Below are 6,706 nucleotides of genomic sequence, written 5' to 3'. Positions count from 1 at the left end.
CTTACAACTGATTTATTGGATCCTCAATGCATACAAAAATAGGAAAGTACCTCACGAAGGAGAACGCTGACGCGTTTCGTGCCCCTACGGCACTTTGTCAAAGAGGGATCTCCTCCGTGAAAGTGCCGGCATTTGTAATCGCAGCCGTCTGATGGCCCACCCCCCTGAGTCAGCTGGTTGTAGTCTCGCGATACTAGATAACGAGACACTCCCAGCATGACGACGTGGAGGGTAACCAAGACGACCGACAGACTCAGAAATGCCAGAACACATGCAATAACAACATTAAAAAACAGCACATACAATATAAAGAAAAAAGAGACGAAGTGAAAAGTTTGATTCTTTACAACAATACACAAAATATCAACTTAATAGATTACCTAAATCAGAAAGAAATGCAATAATAGAACGACGAAAAAATAAGAAAAAATAAATAATACAAATAAAATGTCAACATGTGTATAGAATTATATAGAGTTAAACTACACAAACCTACATAAAATATACAATATACAAATAAATTAATACTGTTCAAAACAAATCTGGAGGTACTTAATTGTCATAGGTTATAACTCTCAATGCTTATTTGAAAATTATATTAAGTAAATTTTTCATACCAAATCAATACCTAGAATATATATATATATATATATATATATATATATATATAAGGATAGTAAAGCAGAGTTATAGAACACAATGGTTAAGACTAGCAGTGCTCTCATATTGTCTTAATTCCCAAAATGAATACATATACAGTATAGGAATAATACAATGCATTTATATAGTACAATGATTAACCCTAATTCGTACAATTTGAATCAATAGGGTAATTAGACAATATAATTATAAATTCAGAAATTCAAAGGGATATATATTCATATGGGGGGAAACTATATTGAAGATGTATTCATCTAGATACATTCCTAGACACATATGAATTAAGTGGTTCAAAAGTATGACTAAACATGATATCTATCTATTGATGGGATAGTCAAATGTATGAAATATGGGCATAAGCATCAATCAATCAAAAAATGTTTTAATTCCCACTCCGTGTTCATTCCAAATGGGACCAGAGTATTAACGGTGAATATCCAGAACATCTCACGTTTATTTAAGATGTTCTGTCTATTCCCCTTTCTAATAGATGGTGAAATATGTTCTAAACCACTAAACTTAAAGTGGTCGATTTTTCCTTGTGGACAGTTGGAAAAATGTCTTGATACAGGTACATTTTGATCTCTCTTTTTTATAGATCTAAGATGCTCCATAATTCTTATTTTAAGCAGTCGAATTGTGCGGCCAACATAATTTTTACCACATCCACAATACAGAATATAAATAACATAATCAGTATTACACGTGATAAATTTGTTAATGGTTAATTTGTCCTTGGTCACTCCAGACGAGATGCGTTTGATAGATTTAGTATATTTACAAATACAGCAGGGCCCCTGGTATACGGTGGGTTCCGTTCCAGAGGCCCGCCGTATAGCGAAAATCGCCAGAAAGCGGATCCGGCGATTTTCACTTCTGCGCATGCGCAAACCAGCATTTTTGGCGTCATCCTATGGGATGCGCGCGCAACATGCGGTCTGCGCATGCGCGCTGGGCGCACCCGCCCGTTCTGCGCATGCGCGACTGGAAATTTAAGATGGCGGCCCCCTTCTCGGTGCCGCCAGATAAGCGGAACGCCGGATAATGGAGCGCAGAGAAGCGGGGCCCTGCTGTACTACAAAAACCACACTTATAGAACCCTTTTGGTGGACAGAAACCTTTAGTTTGTTTCTTAGGAGTCTCATAAAGGCTCGGTGATAAATACTTGGAGAGGGTATTTGCTCTCCTAAAGGTAAATTTAGGTGGTCTCTTAACAAAAGGTTTAAGGGTTTGATCTAGTCCCAAAATATGCCAATGTTTTAAAATTATTGATTTGATATCATTCGAATGGCGACTATATTGGGTAATGAATAATGGGTTATCCATAAATTTGTCCTTTGTTTTTGATTCTGTCCCAGATTTAATATGAATATTCTTTAGTAAATCAGATCATGGTGAACCAAATGAATGATTAAAAGCTTTCTGAATGTCATCACATTTATACCCTCTGTTTGAACCTGTGGGACAAATCTTTGGATTGTTCAATAAACATATCATCTGTGGAACAAATCCTCTTAATTCTCAAGAACTGGGCTTTTGGAATACCTTTAATCGTAGAAGATGGATGACTACTTGTAGCTCTTAATAGAGTGTTTCTTCAATTTGGTTTACGAAAAATGTCACTCTGAATTGTATTGTCCATATCTATGAACAAAAAGACATCTAGAAATTCGATATGTTGTATATGTGCCTTGTAGGTAAAATGTAAATTAACATTGTTACTGTTCAGGGACTCCATGAAGCTCTCCAACAGTCCCATACCACCCTCCAAAATAATAATAAGGTCATCAATCATCAATATATCTTCTATAAAACTTAATATTGTGCCTATAGGGATTTGTGTCACCGAAAATATGTGTCCGCTCCCAAAAGCTCATAAAAAGGTTGCATAGGAGGGAGCGAAAGAAGTGCCCATTGCGGTGCCTCGTTGTTGTAGGTAATATTGCTTATCAAATAAAAAGTAATTATGTGTTAATAGAAACAAAATAGATCTTAATATATAAAATCAAAGGTTGGTACTAGCTGCGGTGAATGTGATTGGTCCGTGGCCACCCCGACTGTCATTGCCCAAGAGGTACGCCCCACTGTGACACACACCGCCCACACGACTGTCATTGGCCAAAACTTACAGTGACATCACTGACACACACCTACTTCACTGTCACACACTTGCACTGACAGCATACCCCCACAGAACCCCTGCAGAGTCCTTGGTAAGTTCATCTCACACTCTCACCCCTGTGTACACACACACACACACACACACACACACACACACACACACACACTTAACATTTTAATATGTCCTGTTTCACACACACACTTTACATATTAATATGCCCACTTTACCAACTGAGTACATACACACACACACACACACACACACACACACACACACACACACACTCACACCTGAGACCATGCTTCTTCACCTAATATCACATGAGATCCATATTAGATGAATGTTACATCTCTTAAAGGGATAAGTTGGAATCTACATTTTACAATATTAAGTGGCTGCTGTGAGTATCTCCTCACTAACTGTCATTTAATGCCTAAACATATTGTTATTTATTTGCTTAACTGAAAAGGGAATAAAAAAAACATATGTTTAGTAGAAATTAATCTGCCCTCACACAAAATGGCTGCTGTGAAAATCTCCTCACTGTCATTGAATGCCTACAAATATGGTTATTTATTTGCTTTCACATGCTATTATTATGTATGTAGAAATGAATCTGTCTTTACACAAAATGGCTGCTGTGAAAATCTCCTCACTGTCATTGAATGCCTACAAATATGGTTATTTATTTGCTTTCACATGTTATTATTATGTATGTAGAAATGAATCTGTCTTTACACAAAATGGCTGCTGTGAGAATCTTCTCACTGTCATTTCATGCCTACTATCATTTTGCCTCCGCCCCTTATTGACATCAGATCAGAAGTTTCTCAGTCAGTGTGTAGTTGGCCTACATTTATTACTCACGCAGTGCAGTTGTGGGTTTGTTTTTATATGTTTGCTCCAACTGGAACTAGTAAAAATTATACTTCTTATTTTAAACAACATCAATTTATTTTATCTATTTAAATTCCGGCCAACGCCGGGTCTCGCCCAACAGTATCTGTGCACATGGCCGCTCCGCGACACTCCCTGCACACACTCATGCTATGGCGTGCCTTTCAATTTATATTACAAAAATGCCCGCACCTACCTTCATTCTCCCTCCGCAACGGCCGCCCAACAGTATCTGTGCACATGGCCGCCGCGCACTGCGACACTCCCTGCGCACACTCATGCTATGGCGTGCCTTTACATTTCTATAAAAACAATGGCCGCCCGTACCTTCATTCTCCCTCTGCAACGGCCGACCGACAGTCCCTGTGCACATGGCCGCCGCGCACCGCGACACTACCTGCGCACATTCAACACACATTCTCCCTCCGCAACGCCCGGCCGACACTCCCTGTGCACATGGCCGACCATATGGCCTACGCACACACACACGACGACACTACGAACAACACTCCCTGTAGCCCTGCACTCTCCCTTTATGCCTTACTACAAATACATATCAGTGTGGCATGAGCGAGCAAGGTCCCCCCCCACCACTGTCGTCCCCCCCTCCCCCTCCTAGCGGGAAATTTATTTTATCTATTTAAATTCCGGGCAACGCCGGGTAAATTGATGTTGTTTAAAATAAGAAGTATCATTTTTAGTAGTTCCAGTTGGAGCAAACATATAAAAACAAACCCACAACTGCACTGCGTGAGTAATAAATGTAGGCCAACTACACACTGACTGAGAAACTTCTGATCTGATGTCAATAAGGGGCGGAGGCAAAATGATAGTAGGCATGAAATGACAGTGAGAAGATTCTCACAGCAGCCATTTTGTGTAAAGACAGATTCATTTCTAGATACATAATAATAGCATGTGAAAGCAGATAAATAACAATATTTGTAGGCATTCAATGACAGTGAGGAGATTTTCACAGCAGCCATTTTGTGTAAAGACAGATTCATTTCTACATACATAATAATAGCATGTGAAAGCAAATAAATAACCATATTTGTAGGCATTCAATGACAGTGAGGATATTTTCACAGCAGCCATTTTGTGTGAGGGCAGATTAATTTCTACTAAACATATGTTTTTTTTATTCCCTTTTCAGTTAAGCAAATAAATAACAATATGTTTAGGCATTAAATGACAGTTAGTGAGGAGATACTCACAGCAGCCACTTAATATTGTAAAATGTAGATTCCAACTTATCCCTTTAAGAGATGTAACATTCATCTAATATGGATCTCATGTGATATTAGGTGAAGAAACATGGTCTCAGGTGTGAGTGTGTGTGTGTGTGTGTATGTACTCAGTTGGTAAAGTGGGCATATTAATATGTAAAGTGTGTGTGTGAAACAGGACATATTAAAATGTTAAGTGGTGTGTGTGTGTGTGTGTGTGTGTGTGTGTGTGTGTGTGTGTGTGTGTGTGTGTGTGTGTGTGTGTGTGTGTGTGTGTGTGTGTGTGTGTGTGTGTGTGTGTGTGTGTGGACACGGGTGAGAGTGTGAGATGAACTTACCAAGGACTCTGCAGGGGTTCTGTGGGGGTATGCTGTCAGTGCAAGTGTGTGACAGTGAAGTAGGTGTGTGTCAGTGATGTCACTGTAAGTTTTGGCCAATGACAGTCGTGTGGGCGGTGTGTGTCACAGTGGGGCGTACCTCTTGGGCAATGACAGTCGGGGTGGCCACGGACCAATCACATTCACCGCAGCTAGTACCAACCTTTGATTTTATATATTAAGATGTGCTGTTTTTTAATGTTGTTATTGCATGTGTTCTGGCATTTCTGAGTCTGTCGGTCGTCTTGGTTACCATCCACGTTGTCATGCTGGGAGTGTCTCGTTATCTAGTACCGCGAGACAACAACCAGCTGACTCACGGGGGCGGGCCATCAGACGGCTGCGATTACATATGCCGGCACTTTCACGGAGGAGATCACTCTTTGACAAAGTGCCGTTGGGGCATGAAACGCATCAGAGTTCTCCTTCGTGAGGTACTTTCCTATTTTTGTATGCATTGAGGATCCAATAAATCAGTTTGAAGTGACCCAGCAGCATCAGCTTGTATTTCGGCGATTCCACGGCAGCAGTGCATGGCGCTTTTTCCCCCAGATGGGATCTCTCCGTGCCAACAAAGGCTGGCATATTGGTTGCCCTTATGAAATCTTTTGGATGTTCAGTGCACAGTAAAGGCTGCACTCACATGGTCTTGCAAATACGATTTTACGAGTGCCTCAGCACCCCCCTGAGGAAGGTCCTTTCTGGACCGAAACGTTGGATTTAAGTGTGCTGTTGTATTTTACGAATACAGTTTTTTGGTTTACCTTTTGAGTGCTGTTTCTTGTTTTCTTGCCTGAGAAACATTGGTTGATATATATATATACACATAGTCAGTGTTCGACAATTAATGATAACTACTCGCCCGTTGCGAGTGGATTTCGGCCGCTGGCGAGCCGTGCTGCAGCTCTAAGAATTCCCCTGCTCGTGCCAATTTTTTTTTTTTTTTAAATAAATAATCCCTCTCCCTGATTGGTGTGACGCGAGGAAGAGGGCCGGCTGGCAGCTCTGGGTCAGCCCCAACCCCCCCTGCCCCCTATCCCCGCTTGCTGCTCGGGGCGGTAGGCTGGGGGGGTCCCGCGGCTGCTGCCCAGGCGCTTCCCCTCCGTCCCACGCTCTGGTAATGGGAGCGGGGAAGCAGACTGGCATCAGCCTGCGCATGCGCACGCGAGGGGGCTGGGGGGTCCCGAGGCTGGCAGTTCTTCCATCACCATGGCCGCAGCCTGCGCATGCGGGGTGGGGGGGCGGGAGGTATTCTGGGGGGGGTCCCGCGGCTGCTGTTGCCCAGGCACTTCCCCTCTGTCCCACGCCCTGGTAATGGGAGCGGGGAAGCAGGCTGGCAGCGCTGTCTGCAGCCTGCGCATGCGCACGCGAGGGGGCTGGGGGGGTCCCGAGGCTGGCAGCTCTCCCGTCGCCATGGCTGC

The sequence above is a fragment of the Ascaphus truei genome, chromosome 3 (assembly GCF_040206685.1).
Source record: "Ascaphus truei isolate aAscTru1 chromosome 3, aAscTru1.hap1, whole genome shotgun sequence".
Taxonomy (NCBI): domain Eukaryota; kingdom Metazoa; phylum Chordata; class Amphibia; order Anura; family Ascaphidae; genus Ascaphus; species Ascaphus truei.
This window is presented reverse-complemented; position numbering follows the sequence as displayed.